This window comes from Pseudorca crassidens, chromosome 14 (genome assembly GCF_039906515.1).
Source record: "Pseudorca crassidens isolate mPseCra1 chromosome 14, mPseCra1.hap1, whole genome shotgun sequence".
Taxonomy (NCBI): Eukaryota; Metazoa; Chordata; class Mammalia; order Artiodactyla; family Delphinidae; genus Pseudorca; species Pseudorca crassidens.
In genome coordinates, this window is record NC_090309.1 from 90,182,780 (window position 1) to 90,200,415 (window position 17,636).

The 17,636-nt window shown below is 61.5% G+C and overlaps 2 long non-coding RNA genes across 2 annotated transcripts in view; one reads left to right on the top strand and one right to left on the bottom strand.

Annotated features, from left to right (window-relative positions):
- The window catches only part of LOC137205511 (uncharacterized), a 58,399-nt gene that overhangs the window by 12,909 nt on the left and 27,854 nt on the right, over positions 1-17,636 (top strand). The window lies entirely within an intron of this gene.
- On the bottom strand, positions 4,796-10,802 carry LOC137205509 (uncharacterized). The gene is made up of 3 exons (XR_010934199.1): positions 9,987-10,802; positions 6,747-7,989; positions 4,796-6,635 (listed from the first exon to the last, which is right to left on the bottom strand). It is a non-coding gene; the product is annotated as an uncharacterized lncRNA (long non-coding RNA).

The window sequence follows — 17,636 nt, forward strand, 5'->3', positions numbered from 1 at the left end:
GTGACCCTGAGGTCAGTGCCTGGCTGAGTGCCTCTTGTGGGAGCCAGCAGGATCTCACGTCCCCAGGGTGGCTCTGGAGAGCACGTGCGGGGCTGAAGCGTGTGGGCAGGGACAGGGGGCAGCGGAGGGCAAGGGGTGCGGGCAGGGTGGTTCCCGCCCTGCCCTCCCGGGGGACGCACCGTGTCCTGAATCCCACCACCCACCCCTGGGCTGACCGCCACGCGCCCTGGCTTTCATGGGACATGTGCTGAATCAAAACGCCCGGCTTTGTAAACACCTTCCTGGGAGACAAGCTTGAGTGTTTGAAATCATGAAGTGAGACTTGCTACGTCAGCTTAGGATATGAAGGAAGCTGCGCGTGGCGACGGCTTTGGTCCTAAGGTCTTACCTAGCTCAGGGTGTTCTGCTCTTTCTTTCTTTCTTTTCTTTTTCGTTAATGGCTCAGCGTCATCCTGGGGAATCGCTTTGGAGTCAGTCTCTCCTCGACTTCTTTTTCTTCCCCCCCGGGTTCTGCACAGCGGGTGGGGGCTGAGCCAGGGGAGGAGGCTGGAGGGTGAAGAGTCATCTGTGTGCCTGGCACAGCTAGGGCTCTGCGCTGTGGAAGGAGGAAGAGTAAGCAGCCGCCCCCCACTGAAACCCCGGCGTGCTGTCCAGTCCTCTCAGAAGCCTCCTCTGCGGTGGGCTGGGGAGGGGACGCTTCCCGACTTCCCAGAGGCCCATACCTGCGCTCCACACGGGGTCGCCCAGGGCTTCACCACAGCGGGTAAGGAGGGAAACTCTCATCACACTTGGAGAGCGCGGCCTTGGGCTGAGACTGACTCGCCCCTGGACCGGCTGGCCATCTGGCCGGACCGCAGACATCCCGCTGGGCCTGGCCTGGGCAGGGAGGAGAGCTTGCGAGCCGGGCTCTGGCCATCCTGTGGCGACAGGGACGCACGTCCAGAGAGACCTCTGGGAGCTCTGTTCCGTCTCCAGCCAGTCACTTCCTGCACTCGTCTTTGATCTGGGAGAGGCCATGGAGGCCATCGGATCTGCCCCTCATTTTATAGTCTGATGGGAACCCGTCTCACACCTGGACGCGCGGAGCGCCACACCACTCCTGGGTCAGCCGGGTACCGGCAGGAGGTGCCCTCCTCTGTTCCTCGCTTCTTTCTTCATTGACGGGGAGACCCCAGGGCCTGTGTGATCATCTTTAAAATGATGGAAATAACACTTCTCTTTGAGAATCTTTGCTGCGGATCAAGTGGAATGTGATTGGCTCTGTAGGTTACAAAGTCTCCTGTGACGGAGGAGGCCAGCGTACCAGTGCCGGTCCCCACTTCTCAGCTGGCGGAGTGCTGGGCCCCTGAGGCACCCCTTACTCTGTGCCTAGAATTCCTGATCTCAGACAAGCCTTGCCCCTCATTCCACCCCCTCCGTTTCTCACACACACACGGGGCTCTCTCAGCAAGGTGAGAAGGCCAGTCCCTAAATCACGCTGAGCACAGGGAAAGCCCTGTCCCTGTCCGGCTTTGGGAGTTGGGCGAATCCTTTGACTTCCCTAGGACTGGGTGTCCCAACAGCACATGAGGAAAGGAGTGAGCTGCGGTTTGCATCGGTGAGGGTTCCAGCAGCAGACACGAGGTGTCGCAAAGCAGCCACCGATGGAGTGTGCCGTCCCGGAAGGTGGGCTGCGGGCGGGACCTTCGCCACCCAGTCTGAGGGCGTGGTTACGCCCAGAGAGCTGGAGCCCTGGGCGCTGGTGTTTGCTGGGACCTGTGCCTCTGGCCTGAGCCTGGGCCGGGGTGACCCTCAGGGAGAGGGCTGTTGAGGGACTGGTGACGCCCTGACTCACCCCACAGTCTGGACCCAGGGGAGCCAGAGGGCACAGGTCAACGGAGGGGCAGAGGAAAGGTGGCAGGCCCGTAATCTCCAGCCCAAACTCGCAAGTGTGTGGGTGTGTGTGCGTGTGTGCATGTGTGTCTGTGTGTGCGTGTGTGCTGTGTGTGCATGTGCGTGCGCGTGTGTGCTGGGGAATAGGGCCTTGACTAGGCAGCGTGGACAGGACCAAATCCGGGCCGGGTCCAGCTGCAGCACCTGGGCGAATTCTGTGCTCACGGGGACAGAGAGGGTCAGCCCCACCACTGGCCCACCCGGGAGCTCGTGCACAGGCCACGCAGACCAGGTGGATCCCTGGCCCGTGCCCCTGCTCTGCCCCTGCCGCTGTGGACCCTGGACGCTGGCCAGGCCCCTCCACCCCAGGCTTCTGCCCGGGGTCTGTGCCCTCTGTGCCCACCTGCCTAGACTGTTTCCTGCAGTTGTGCATCTCCCGTGGTGGGACGTGAGGAGAAGACTCTGGAACAGCTGCTGATGTCGGCTCCCACTCCCAGGTGGCCCAGGGTGAGACCTGAGCCCGCCAAGAGCATCACGATTCCTCGCCCGTCACGGTCTCTGGCAGCAGCCCCTAGACTGTCGTCCCCACCCTGTCGGCCACCTGTGGGAACCCAACAGACCTCGCCCTGGCAGGACGGCAGCCACTGCGCTTCATCTCAGCTCTGCAGGCCTGGTGGGGCTGCAGCCCCCCGCTTCCCAGCAGCCCTGCAGTGAAGCCGCCGACTTGGATGGCGTCCTGGGGCCCAGCATCCCCTCCAGGGTCCTCCCAGGTGGGCTCGTGGGCAGAGATGCAGGTGGGCCGGAGCCCCAGAAGCAGAGCAGGGTGGGTGGGCTTCGATTGCCCTCCGGGGGTCAGAGATGCTGCCTAAGGGTCAGAGGCACCGTTCGGGGCTGAGCCTTCCCGTGGCCGAGCTTGAAGGGCCCGCAGGAAGGGAAGCGACCAACGGCCCGCTCACCTGGGACCTGTCTGTCCCCCCTGGTGGCTTTGCAGGAGGGCTTCCTGGCAGGGGCAGCAGAGCCGCGGGCAGGAAGAGCTCCAGGTCCTGCCTCACTGTGGAGGCTGAGAACCCGCAACACCGAGCCCGGGGCAGGTTACCGGGAGTGTGCCAGGCCACACCAGCAGACACAGCCCCCTATCTGGAGAAGGTTCTGGGCAGGGAGACGTCCCCCAGACCCACCGGGAGAGGAGGCCCTGAAGTGGGCTGTGCAGGGCAGTGACAGCCCCCGCCCCCTGCTGGCTTCTTCTTCACCTGGGTTCTTCCCTTTGAATCTTGCTGCCTGGAGAGGGAGAGGGGAGATGAATAAAGAGAAGGGGTGATCTCCAGGGGGTTTTGCTTGAGACGTACTCAAAATAAGGAAGATGGATCAAAGCTTTGGGAAGACGGGTGAGTTCCCCTCCCTAGCTCTGCTGAAGTGTGCCTGGTGGTCACGCAGATGTAACCCCCAGGGACTAACGGCACGTGTGAGTACACGCACGTGTACACGTGTGGCGTGTGGCGTGTGTGTGTGTGTGTGAGGGAGAGACAGACAGAGACAGACGGAGACAGAGAGAGACAGGGAGGGGAGAGCATCTCATGGTGCTGCGGGGCGCCGGCCCTGTGCTCAGAGGCCAAGCTGCACGTCTGTAGCGTGAGATGATGGATGGACAGACACGGGCAGAGAGACACGGCCGTGCCACGGCCCAGGTCAGCTCCACCTGCCACGTGCCCCTCACAGTGCACGTGGCACAGAGCCGTGGGTGCTTGTGTAGACGGGTCGACATCCCACCCTCCAAACATAAGGCAATTGCATTTGGTGTCCACTCAGCTGTCCCAGGGCGAGTGGCCGTACTGCCCTGCGTGTGATCTGAGGGGTTCTCGTGCACAAGAGGGAGAGGTTCTGATCTGGGGACCTGGGAGCGCGGCCCCGCGGTCTCCCCTGCCCTGGGCGGCCCGTCGAGGACAGAAGGGCCGAGGGGCTGACTGTTGATGTCGTGCTTCTCTGCCGTCCGAGGACACAGTCTGGAGAGGCTCAGGGACAGAGGCGGGCAGGGGTCTTGGCGTATTTTGGAGTTAAAACACAATACTTTTGAGCAGCTGAGGCAAGACCCCAAGAGCTCCGGGATCCAGAAGGCCTGCTTTTGCATCCGTCCCAGGCCCCGGTGCCCACCCGCTCTCCTCCCCATCTCACGTCTGCCGCCCCTGGCACATGCTTGTCTGCCTGCTTGCTGAGGAGAGACCCTCTATCACTCCTGCCATCCCCCAGGAAGCACAGACTTCCTGCTGTGTCTCCCCTTCCGCACACCCTGGCCTGAGGCCTGGGCTCTGCCTGCGAGGGGAAGAGCTTTCGACCGGGAGGAGAAATCTGCTCACGCCCAGGACGGTGCTTGCGGGGACCCCTGGCTCATGTTCTGTGGATGAAGCCCAGCGGCCCGCCCGCCACGGCCTGTGGAAGCTGCCGTGACGCGCACACAGCACTGTGCTCATTCTCTCTGTGTCCACGAGCCTGGGAGACGTGTCCACAGCAGCACCTGCTTTCGCCCCGTGAGCATCGCAAGTGCTCTGGCCTCACCCGTTAGAGGTGGGGGAACTGAGGGCCCGGCTTCCCGTGGAGGCTCCTCCCCAGGGGTGGAAGGGCTGGCAGTCTGCTTGGGCCCTGACGATTCTAAGGGCATCCCAACTCGAGGACAGAGACTGCATCTGCCCGAGTGCTCGTTTCCCTGGGCCAAGCCCTTGGGAGCGGGGTGGGCTCGCACACCGGCCTCTGCCCGCGATCTCAGGTGTGATCTGAGATGAGGCGGCCGACGGCCCCTGCCCCATCCCCTCCGCGGCGGGCGGTGAAATCGCCTGCCTCCTGGTTGCCCTGTGAGCCGTAGGGAACTCAGGGGAGCTTCGTATGTATTTTTGATAAACACGTCAAAATGCTAATCGGTATTTTATCCCGCTTTATAATTTAGGAGGCAGATTCACATGTGTTTAAGCCTCCAGTGAGTAGGGGACCCTGACTTCCAGAGTGAGGCAGGGAGTGCCGCTGGCACGAGGTCTCAGCACCGGAAGGTCGGCCTGGGACTGCGGCTGAGATCTCGCTGCCAATCTCGAGGTCACCCCAGCGCGGCAGCCCACTCACCTATCTGATCAGATGGTGGGCAGGTGACAGAGGGCCGTTCCGGGAGCGCCTCTTCAGCCGGTGAGCCGACGGCACCCACAGAAGGAGGACGGGTTGGGGAGGAGCTGTTTAGTGACATCGGGCGCTCGTGGGGCGGGGGGACTCGCCCTCGGAGGTGGGGACTGCAGCTGTTGGTCCCTGCGGCCCCCGCGACACAGCGTGGGGTTAATTCATCCCGTGCCCGCGGCACGTCCGGTGTACCTGGCGCGGACGTCCAGCCCCCTCACCACAGGGGCTTGTGGGTGATTCGGCCTGCTCTGTCTCCTGTGTGACCCCGCCTGCAGCCACCCACTTTTATTTGCTCCCTGGATTAGTGTCCTGGGGCTGCTGCATCACAGGACCACGAACAGGGTGGCTTAAGACAACAGAAGTGTATCTCCTCGCAGCGCTGGAGGCCGTGCCCTCCCCCCGTGGGCAGAGTCCTTCCCGCCTGCTCCAGCTTCTGGAGGCCCTGGGCGTCCCTCGGGCTCTGGTCTCTTCCCTCTGTGTCTGTGTCCTCATGTGGAATCTCCTTCCTGTGTGTCTGCTCTTCTCTTAAGGACCCAGTCGTAGGGGATCAGGGTCGCACCAGGGATCGTCCGCAAAGACCCTACTTCCCACAAGGTCAAGTCTGCAGGCACGGGGGTTAGGACTTTGAGGCGTCTTTTTGGGGGACACAGTTTTACCACAACCTGACCTTTACTCTCATCCCCTCTCCCATCTGCAACGTTTGTTTCAAGGAAGAAAATGATGACCGAATGGATTTGACATTTCCAAAAGGCCGTGACGCCATCGGTACCCGGGGAGTCAGCGGTGAAAGCACAGCTGCTTTGGAAGGCGGTTTGGTCTGGGGCTGGTGCCGTGCTTACTTTCCTGCTCGGCACACCCAGGTCCCCAGCGCGTTGCAGGGGGGCGGTTCTCAGCCATCCCCCGGCCCTCGGGCGCCACGTGGCTCACAGCGCGTCTTCCTGTGGGCGTTTCCCTCTGTGGGAGCCGAGCTGCTGGAGGGATGCCCAGTCTTCTCAGGCTGTCTCTGGTGGTTCTGCTCAAGCAAACTCGAGGTACCTCCTGGTAAACACAGACCCCCAACCCCCAAATCTGCACCTAGACCAAAGGGATGGCATCACACACACACACAGACACACATACAGGGTTTTATATCACTCTGTCTGTGGAGTGTCTGTCTCGATGCCCCAACTAGACTTCCAGCCCACCCTGACCTCTCCTGGCCACTGGGTGCAGTCTGTGAGCTGCAGGGGAAGAGGCTGGAGACAGAGGCCGGTACGGAGGATCCAGGAGAGGCAGCCGCGTGTGCCGGGGACTCGGGCGGCGCTGACGGGAAGGCAGGACGTGGAAACAGGCCGTTCTTACCCTGGCAGGTGCACCCGAGGGGCCCCTTTGGTGGGGACGCCCCCAAGCCTGTCCCATAACTACGTGCTCCCCCCAGCCCTGGGGTCCCCCTGCCTGCAGAGCCGGCCACTCCCCGGGGGACGTGGGAGGCTCAGCCCTGGGAGGAGCAGCCGGACCGTTTACTCTTGGCCTGGAGTCACTGCTGGTGACTGTCACGTGACGTCCCGCAAGCTCAGGTGTCTGGATACAGCCATTCCTGCAGGGGTTCTGTCCTTTTATCTTGGGCCTTACTGAAACAACAAGAGGATGAACAGTGAATGACTGAACCCGCCCCGTGGAGCGAGAACTGTGTGCCTGTGGCCACCCAGCCCAGTAACCGCCCCCCGCCACCCCGACCTCACCCAGGGCCTGGGGCGGCCTCTCAGCACGACCGGCAGGAAGAAGCGTTCTCAGCAGCTGCTCTCTCTGTGTTGTCCGCGTTCCCTCTCTGGTTGTAAGCGGCCGCACTGGCACCAGCCATCAGTTCATCGAGGGCCGGGGCTCAGGGGCGCGTGCTGAGCCTGTCCGAGCAGCCCCTGGCTGAGGGCCTGTCCTCTCCCGAGCAGCATGAGGACGAGAGGTCAGCGCTTCCCAGGCTGGATGCGACTCTGGCCTGGCTCTCGTGGCCCTGGAGTGACCTGGAATGAGCCGTCATGCCTCTAGAGATGCCCCAAGGTCAGCGGCCAGCCCGTTCCTCCAGAGCCACAGCTTCCTCCCCATCTTCACGGGGCCCCGGCCCCTCCCGTGCCATCTGCCTGCTCCCAGCTGGCGCCCTGTCGGCCTCCCGGACTACAGCTGTGAACCTTGGAGAGCGCACGCTTGGTGAGCAGAAAAACGAATCTGAAATCTCTCCTTTGGGCCCCCCTCTTGCTTCCCGCTCCTCGCCCGCCTCTGGACCAATTTATCTGCCAGTCCAGCCTCCAAGTGGAGTTCAGGCCAAGTTGGCCACCTGCCCTCGCTTGTCAGCTTCTCTGACCAGATGACAGGGGAGCAGCTCTGAGCCGGGGAGGGCTGCGCGTCCAGGGAGCACGCACAGGAGCAGCACCCAGGACGGTGGCGGCAGCCAGGAGGCTGTCCCGGCTGTGAGGGGCTGTGTGTGTGGGGGACGTCCCCGTGCCTGGGGGACACCATACCACAGCGTGTGCACGAGCACGCGTGCACACGTGTGTGTGCGTGTATGTGAGGGTTCATGTGTGCGCACGTATGGTTTAAGCGTGTCTGTGTGTACGCGTGCCTGGGTACCTGGTGTGGCATTGGAACACTCCTGGGCTATTTGGAGTCCCTGCAGTTGTCTTGTGGCACCTGTACCTGCCTTGGCCTTGACATAGGAAATTTGCTTCAGGCCCTTCCCCCTGCCGTGCCCCCAGGGTAGCTGGGCCCCGGACCCGTGTGCCCGCACTTCTGGGTCTGTGCACAGCAGGAGCCGAGGGGCCTGCCTGCGCCAGGCTGGAGCTGGGGGCTTGCTACAGGGCTCCCGCGGGAGGGAGGAAGCGATGTGTAGACGCGTCGTCCGCTCCGTGACCATCGCTAGGTGTGAGGTCCCCCGTGTGCAGATGGCTGGACTGCGGGCGCTGCCGGAGAAGGCGGGAAGAGGCGCGGGTGCTCCTGTAAGAGGGCGGAGGAGAGTGGGAGCTCGGGCAGAGCCTCAGGTGTCACCCGGTTGCCAGTGGACCCTGGATCCTAAGTGACCTGCAGTGTCGGACACTCATCCACTCCGTCCTTGTGGAAAAACCTTCTCCTGGCTTCCGGTTACCATGCTCGCTCTGTCGCCCCCCCCCCCCCGCCCCGTCCGTCCTCTCTGTCTGATCCTGGGGTTCCATGCTTGGTCTCTGCACCCTGGGCACAGTCTGGGGATCTCAGCTTCACCCCTGGCTGCAGTCACACCTGCGCAAATACGCCACCTCTGTCTCTACGCACCCCTCCGACTCCTCTGCAGAGCCCCGGAGCTTCACGTCCAGCCGCCGGGGCCTCTCTGCTGAGGAGACCCCCCAGCGGCCTCCGGAGCCGCCAACAGGGGTCCGAGCTTGTCCTGGCTTCACCTCCACTTGCGCCCCTCCCTGCATTCCATCCTGGGGAAGGCTCCACCGTCCCCCTCACCCATGCCCCGTGCGCTGGAGTCCGGCAGCCCAGCCCCATGTCCTGCTCTCCTGCGGGCACCCTTCCCTCTCCGTCCTCCACGCTCATCACCTCAGGTCTTGACCATTCTGAAACCCCTAAACTGGTCTCTGCACCCAGTCTGTGCCCGCCGCATCTTGCAGCCCGCTTCCTGCTAATACACACGCTCTAATCCACGCTCCACACGGCCTCCGTGTAGCCTCCTTCTCCTCCCGTCCTTAGGGCTCCTCTGCTCCTCTGCCTGAAATCCTTCCTGGGCTCTCCGTGACCTTCAGAAACTGCCGCAGGCTCTGCAGGACCTCGGGTCCGCCCTGCCCCCTCCCGACTCCCCGCACAGCCCAGCTGCGCAGCCCCGGAGAAGGTGTCTGGCTCCGTGACCCCTGTCCTCTGCTTGCTCCACGGCCTCCCTGTCCCTGACCTGTGGTTGGGTGCAATGACCATTCCCACCCTGTATCCCTGACCCGCGATTGGAGGAAAGGCAGGACCACCCTCTTGCCATGTCCTGCCACGAGGCATGGGGCTCAGTGTTCTAACCCAGCGGCCCCCAACCTGTTTGACACCAAGGACCAGTTTTGTGGAAGGCAATTTTTCCATGGATAGCGGCGGGGAGATGGTTCAGGCGGTAATGTGAGCGCTGGGGAGCGCTGGGGAGTGGGAGGGAGCAGTGGGGATTGGTGGGGAGCCATGGGGAGCGGCTGTAATTACAGATGAAGCTTCGCTCGCCGCCTGCCGCTCACCTCCTGCTGTGCGGCCTGGTTCGTAGCATGCCATGGACCGGCACCAGTCTGAGGCCCGGGGGTTGGGGACCCCTGCTCTAACCCACTGTAGAGGTGGCTCCCTCCACTGTGGCTCTGGCTGTTGGAACTGTTCCCTTGTACACAGCTCTGTGTCCGTGTCACCTGCCTTGAGGCACATGGTGTCCAGCTCCTTTCCTGCTGCACAGCCCTGTGGTGTCCCCCTGAGTGTTCTCGCAGCCAAGCTCCCCGTCACACAGGGAGACGCAGGCTGGGTTTCACAGCCTGCTGGCCGGCCGGGGGCAATCTTCCCCTCTCTTCTAGGCCACGGGCATGTGCCCTACCTCTTCCCCAGAGGCTGACCTGGGTCTGTGCTTCTCACACCTTGAAGTGCATGTGAAACTGCTGGGCGTCCTGTCCAGAGGCAGAGCTGGGTGGGGCCTGGGAGCCTGCATTTCTCACAAGCACACTTGGTGGCAGGGAGCTGGGCCGTCTCCAGGGTCCCCCCTAGCTCTCCGTCTTTGAGGAGCACCTCTAGTCGTGGTGCAGAGACCCCTCTGCCTTGGTCCATGGTGTGTCGCCCTCCCTCCCTCCCTCCACCAACCCTCCGCACTAGGAGAATCTACCAGGTGCTCTGCCTGGCACAGCAGGGGTTGCCAGTGTCTGCTCCCGGACTTCCGGGCCCTCTTGTGAGAAGACTCCCCGTGTGCTGACCTGGTAAGCTTCTCCTAGGGTGGGCCCCTGCGTACTGACCTTGGCATGTGTGTGGGCTTCTGTTTCTTGCCTTATCTTCCTTGGCTGACCTGAATCTTGTGAATGTCGACCTTCATCGCTTACCGAGATCTGCTTCCCACCTGCTCCCTCCCTGAAGCAAGGTGACAGGATACTGGGCTTTGCCTTTGTCTCTGGGCTGCATCCAACACCCAGGCTGCCGCAGGGGCACAGGAGTCTTGGCTTCGAGCCCGTGCCGCCCGGAAGATGCCCAGGGTCAGTCTGTCCAGCCGTCCCCCGGCTCCCTGCCCTGCGGTGCTGGCTGGGCTGTCTCTCCGCACCGTCCCCGGGCCTCGCCTCCCTTGTAAGTCTCCATCAGAGACGAGCGTGCACAGGGCCTCTGCTGTGCTGCCCGGGAGTGGGGGGTGGGGGGAGGCGAGGTACCCAGAGCCCACAGAGCTCAGCCTGCTGTGACAGAGCACCACTCGAGCCCACGTGTCCCACCTCTAGCAGGCATCTTGCTGGTCAGCCCCGACTCCCCCAAAGCCAGGAAGACATTCCCCTTCCGCATCACGCAGAACCACCCAGCATGCTTTCCCTCAGCTCTAAAGAATTGCACCGAGTTATTGATCTATGATTCCCACTCTTGGGGGCGCCTTCTAAACCGGAGACGGAGCCGTTCCAGACAGGCTCCCGCTGGTCCTGAGCTCCCCACGTGCAAATCATCAGCTCTGCACTCCTTCTCCCCGCTGAAGCCAACGATGTTCTAAGAGAGAAACTAGGTGCTCATCGGAATTGTGTCTAAATTTAGCAGATCATTTTAGAGCTTTAAATTAATGTTTTAAGACTGACCTCTGTCATTTTGGCCAGCCGTAATGGACTCCCTCAAGCAATGGTGATTTAAGGAAGAGGATTGATCTTGACAAACCAGGGCAACTTCGGCCCTTCGGGAGTGGGCGGCAGAGTGGACAAGTGGCCGGGCCTCACAGAGGGTCCCACTCCCTTGCCCAGGACGCAGGCTGGCGCCGGGGGCAGCTCCCCCACCCCCACCCCCAACCGCAGAGCAGAATCGCTGCTCCATGAGCCTGAGCTCGGCAGACAGCTTGACAGGCGTCCGGCACTGGAGGACCTGGCACACAACTGTCTCCCTTCCAGCCCTGCCAGCCTGCACACCGCGGAGGCCAGCTGCCCCAGAGCGCCTGCGCTCAGATACGGGCATGTGAATCTGCCACGTGCCTGCAGATCTAAAAAGAGACAATCACGCAGCGCTTGTGTCTTTAGAGGAGCTGCATTTTAAGATTCTGGGTATGAGTATTTTAAAAAATTCAGTGCTCACAGGCTAAGGATCTTTCTGGGGCGTACTGCTGACTTATGGTTCATCTTTTCACGTGTAGCTTTTGGGAACCACACAAGCAGTTCAGCTGACAGTCGGTCAAAGCAAGCAAGGCTCCCAAGTCTGGAAAGCAGAATCTGAATCCTGTTGCTTCTCTGGTATTTCCAGCCAACGTGGGGTCCACCTCTATATTCCTGCCCTGAAGATATCCACACATCCAGGTCGAAACTGTTGTAACCGTTGTATCCATTTCGTAGGGGAAACCAAAGAGGAGCTGAGGGACGGATTTAGTCCTGCCCAGAATCTGCGCTGCAGCCTGGGACGCTGGGAGAGCAACGGGAGGAGCGCTGGTTCTGATCCCACAAGCCGAGCTGTTGGCAAAAGCCTGCCCGGCCTTGTGCAATGCTTAGCTTCCACGTGGGAGGACGGAGCAGCTCCCTGTGACCGTGTGCTCTGAATCCAGGCGGCATCTCTGGCTCCCGGGCCTCTCCCTGCCTTTCCGAGCTGTAGGGGTCAGAGGACAGGGGCCGAGGGGGCGTGGTTGCGGCCGCCCAGCGCAGGTCTCTGTGCCTCCACCTCTGGGCTCCTGGTATTGGCAGTTTAAAGTGATGGCCACGGCTCTTTGTCTGTCTTCCAGGAATGGGACCTGTGGCCTCTTGCCTCGGGTCCAGGTGGGCGTGGGACTGCTTTGACCTACAGAGGACTGGGAGCAAGGTGACCTTCCAAGCTGGGTGCTCTGCCCGGGTTTGGGGGTGCTCGTGTGGACACGGCCCCTGGGACCCTACAAGCTGGGGGAGCCTGGGCCCCAGAGAAAGGCCACGTGTGGACACTGGGTCAACAGGCCAGCCGAGTGCCACTTGTGAGTCATCCCAGCTCAGGTGCCAGACGTGAGGGAAGAGCCCTCCAGCCATTCCAGTCACTCCCAGCCGTTTGAGTCTTCAGGGAGAAGAGGCTGGCACCCCGCGCTGTGCCCGGTTCGAATGCCCGACCTACAGAATCAATCCTGAGTTTGGTAAATGAGGGGTTGCTTTTCCCCGATTTCCCCGGAAATCGGTGGCTGGGCCTAGAGCAGAGGGGCCCTGAGCTGCTTCGATGGGCCTCCTCATTCATTCACGCAGCAGATTCTGCTGAGAAAACAGTCTTTACTAGATGACGCACAGGGGCGCAACTGAGCGAACGCTGTTCCCTAAACACAGGGTATGTGGCCGTCCGCTCCGAGGTCTCTGGCCCGTGTGCTCACCGCTTCCCAGAGCAGTCTGCCGGCGGGGGCGGGTCGAGTCCTCTCCCTTTTGCGGTCCTCGTGTTCCGCCACGAGGGTCTGAGCGGGCTGGCAGGTGAGTCTTCTCCGTCCCTAACCAAACAGGCTATGGCCTTTCTGACTGGGATCTCTTGTCACCCTGCTTCCACTGCCATCCTCTCGAGGTCTCCCAGGCCTTGGGGAGCAGTGCCCTCATCCAGGGCAGTGTGGTTTTAGGGCGCCCGAGGCGGGGGTCTCACCCCCATGCTGTGAGCAGAGCATCGAGGAGGGAGGCGGTGCTGTCACCTCCCTGAGGGATAACGCGGGTGGCGGGGAAGGGGGCAGGGCGTCAGGGAGCTGGCAGTGTTACCAGCGGTGCAGAAGGGTGCGTGCCCAGACCTTTGCTTCAGGGTGGCCTCCGGCTGCCGGGTGGAAGAGGGGGTTGGAGGCACCTGGGGGTGTCTTCGGGGCTGCTCAGAGGAGACAAGGCTGCCCGAAGCGGGGATCGGAGGTAAGACCTGTTCTGGAGTGGGAATCACTGTAATTTGTTCTCAGGCTGACTAGTGGGCGTGAAGAAAGGGGAGCGAGCCCACACCTCCGGGAAAATGGAGAAAACATGGTTTTTGAGGTGTGGGTGTGGGGAAGGGTGTGTCCATCCTTCTGGACGTGTCATACCTGGGATGTCCTTCATGCATCTCAATGGGAATACTGAGCTGGTTTGGGGATATTTGCACCTGGAGCTCAGAGGAACGCTCTGAACTGGACAAAGGTGGGGCTCCCGCACAAAGGGTGCAGGCTGGCCGCTGCGGGCCGCGTGGGGAGAGGCGACAGAGCTGGATGGGCCCGCGCTAGTTCTCAGAGCCTGCACCTTTACCCTCTGCGCGATGGCCCTGTGGCTGCCGCCACAGATGGCCACAGGATGGGTGGCCCTGAACGGCAAGGCTGTGTCCCTGCCAGCTGCGGAGGCAGAAGTCCACGTGTGAGGCTCGGGGGCGTCCTTCCCGCCTCCCCAGCTTCTTAGGTACCGGGTGTCCCGGGCTGCTGGCCGCATCCCTCGTCTCTGCCTCGTCTTCACGTCACCCTCTTCCCTGTGATTTGAATCTTCAATCTTCTGCTGCTCTTTTCTAAGCTTGTTTATACTGGATTTAGGCCCCGCCCTGATAATCCAGGACAGTCTCTCCACGTCAAGGTCCTTCATTTCGTCTCCAAGGACCCTTCCTCCTCGTAAGGTCACATCCACAGGTTCCAGGATTGGGATCTGCTATCTTTGGGGGCCATTGTTCAGCTCACTCCAAAACGGAGGCCTGCGGAGACCGCACCTGAGAACAAAAAGCTTGACTTTGCCGGCAGAGTTCCAGGTGGAACTGTGTTCCTGGGCTGGCGGAACTGGACTGGGAATCCCAGCTGTGTGAGCGGGGCCGTCGCTGGGCCCTCAGAGCCTCACTTTACTCATCCATTTGGGGGGTGCTGCTTCTGTGTCCTCAGCCTGCTGTCTGGGTTTTACGAGAGCACGCATGTCAGGTGTCCGGTAGAGTGCCAGACACACGCACACACACACACACACACACGCACCCCTGCACAGATCTGAGCCCCGATCGCTCAAGGCCCCCCTTAGAGGTGCTCCGGCTGGTTTAGCTGTATCTCAGGCCAACGCAGACGCAGGTCTGGGCTTTTCTGGGAGGGACTTACACAGAGAAATGGAAGCAGGGTGTCTGGGTGACCTCCAGCTCTGCACCAGGGAGGGAGGGGCTGGCGATTCGGGGCCAGGCTGGGCCCTGGGAAGTTGTGGGCAGACGGCCTGCGGCTCCCCTGCTAATGAGCCTTCACTGCCTTGAGCTGACAGGGAGCCCTCCTGGGGGAGGAGAGCCCGAGCCACTGTGCTGAGCCTGCCTTTCTGCGCTCGTCTCTGTCTCCATGGCAACGGGGCGGGGGGGGGAGGGGGGACGTGCGATCTCTCTGGGAAGCGTGGGCGCAGAGGTTCGCAGGCAGCGCAGCTGGAAGGAAAAACCCAGGAATGAACGGCAGCCCTGCTTCCAGCCCAGCGCTTGACAGTGCCCATCACGGCTTCACAGGGAAGCTCAAGGGGGGCGGTATCTGCCCCACGTCGCAGAAGAGGAAGCTGAAACAGAGAGGCCGAGTAACTCGCCCGCAGGCCCACAGTTGGTAGATAGGAGACTCGGGTCCGAAGCAGGTGGCTCTGCCCGATGGGTGACCTGGCCCCCGGCAGACCCCTCAGTGCCCCTCCGGGGCCCTGGAGCCTATTACACCACAGGGCAGGGCCAGGCATGTCTGATGCTGAGAAAAGGGTGTGGGCAGTTACAGGAAGCCCAGGAGTTCTGAGGACGTCTCCCCGCGCCCCCTCCCCCGAGCTCATTCTGAGGGCTGCCAGTACATCTTTCACGAGGGAACTGTGAAAATGTGCACGTGGTCTGTTCAGAGGCATGAAAAGTTCTCGCAGAGCAGGTAATCTCTGCTCAGGGGACGGTCGGATGACAGAGGAGAGCTTCGTGGAAAATGGGGGTCTCAGGCGGGGCAGTGGGGGCAGCTTTTAGGGCTGGTGGGCGGATGAGCCCCAGTGGGGAGGGAGCCCCCTTCCCCTCGCCGCCTTCCCACCCAGACTGCTGCTCCGATGACTCTCGCTCTCTCCTGTGACAGCACCTGGCGTATTTGGCATCACGCCTGGCATCTCCCTGCCGGGGGGCGGGGGGTGGTCTGAGGACAGGGGTCGACTACGCGCCGCTCTCCCCTGGAACCCAAGGGCCACGGCCGACCCCAAGGTCTGGGTGCTCTCGGGGGTGTCCTACTCAACCCTGGGCTCAAGGTAACACAGAAACTTGTCACTGCAGGGCAGGCTGTGGACTCCAGGGAGGAAAGAAGAGCTTGTGAAGGGAAAGAAAAGCCCGGATGTGAGATGTTAAGTCCAGAGGAGAATCGCAGGGATCTGGGGACACAGAGGCTGGGGTCAGGCTGCAGGAAGGGCCGGGACGTCCTACTTCCCCCAGTCAGCTCAGGACTCACCCTGCGGTGTCCCCCCCTCTGCCAGGAGGTCTTCAAGGGCTGGGGGTGGATTGGCCGTGAGGTGGTGCCCACCCTGGTGGGAGCTTTCTCTTTAGAAGGTTGTGCTAACGTGCAGCTGGATCCTGTGTCCTGGTGCAGCCGTCCCTGGGGCTCGCCTGCCCGCTGCCCTGGCTGCTCTGGGAGCCACGCTTCTCCTGCAGGGCCTGGGGCCCTGTCCAGCTCAGTCAGTGGGTCTGAGGACGGCTGTGCACCGAGGGCGCGGAAACCACACGGGCCCTCTGTTCTGCTTTGCATTTTGGATTGTTTCATAAAAATGCACCCGGGTTTATAATAATCTGAAGCTTGCAGCCTGGGTAGGTTTTTCTTAAAACTCCATCTGCTTTTTAATTAGTGCAGATTCCTCCAGGATCTTCACATGAATTGCTCATCACTCCTGGTTTTGAGGCGGCAAGTGCTTGTTCCCGAGCGTGTGGGCGCCCTTGCTGGGACAGGTGGCAGGGGCCGGGGGCTGCCCGCCACGGCGGTCATTTCAGATCCCTCTGAACCCTACGAGGGCAGCTCAGCTCACGATTTCACATCGGCAGGGACACTGAGTTCCAAGTCCGGCTTCCCCACGACGCAGCAGGCCACTGTCACAACCATCAGGGAGGCCTGGCCGAGGGGACCGAGGTCGGCTCGCTGGGGGCGGGGTCTGGAGCAGGACCTCCTTCGGGAGGACGCCAGAGCTCCCGCTGTGCGAGCCCACGGCTCCCCGTTACTCAGGGAAGGCCAGTGATGAGGGGACAGGAAATGGTCTGACCAGTCTCTTTGTTTTCATCGTTTTTGAGCTAATATTTGTTGAAAGCAAAGTAATCCATATGCAAAGAGGAGAAAATCAAGTTGTATATTTTGAGGAAAACGTGGGGTCCCACTCCTGCTGCCAGCTGGGAGGACTGTCCCAGAGAGGCCTTTCCCGCACGTCACCCTGGCTCTCTCCTCTCTGAGAGGGGCGGCAGGTCGACTAGCTGGTGACTTGGCCATGAGGCTTGAGCTCCCTCTGTTTCCCTCCTGGGGCCTGGCCTCCCACAGTGGTCGGTTTCCCTGCCGGGAGGTGTGTAGGAGCAGGTCACTGCGCGGGGCTGTCAGTCTAAGGCTGGGTCTGGGAATCAGAAGCCTGCCGTTCACTCCTGACCCTCTTCCTCTGCCCTGCCCGCGGTCTGTCCGGCGTCTGTCCGGGCTCTGTCCGGCGCCCCATCAGCTCAGAGCTCTGGTAAGAGGAAGGGTGCTGATTGCTGGGCTCCTACAGCAGCACCAATGGTGTCAAACGGCTTCTCACGGAAGCAGCAGTTTCTGTGCACTGTCTTTTCCCGCCTCTCCTAGACTTTTTTTTGTTTTGGTATGCGGGCCTCTCACTGTTGTGGCCTCTCCCGTTGCGGAGCACAGGCTCCAGACGTGCAGGCTTAGCGGCCATGGCTCACGGGCCCAGCCGCTCCGCGGCATGTGGGATCTTCCCGGACCGGGGCACGAACCCGTGTCCCCTGCATCGGCAGGCGGACTCTCAACCACTGCGCCACCAGGGGAGCCCCTCTCCTAGACTTTTTAATATTTATCTTTCTGTTCCTAATAACATGCTTCTGGTCAGCAGACACCACGGAGTGAGGTGGAGACTCACCACGTGGTCACACAGGAGGGCTCACTCCCCAGGCCTCCCTCCACCCTGTCCAGGGTGACGTGCAGAGGGGACTGCGTGTCCAGGCGCCCGTGGGACGGCGGCCTTGAGCTCAGGGTGCCCTGGGTGCTCCGTCCCGTGCGGGCTCCGTGCGCCCCGCAGGTCGCCCACTGGCTGAGTGTGCGGAGGTGGGTCCAGGGTGGGTCGGCATCTTCTGCTTCTTATCATTATCACCTTTTTATTTGCTTGTTTTTCTCTGTTTACTTCTATATCTTTAAATGTACTTTTTGTCTCTGTTACTTGATTTCTCTCCTCTAAACGATGAGTTCTGACTCTACATCTATCAAAACAGAGCAAAAGAAATGAGAAGATCAGTGAACCTGCTTCCCTAGCCGTAAGCTGTATTCAATAACCTGATCTGTCTTTTCATATCTCCCCCATATAATACACGTACAA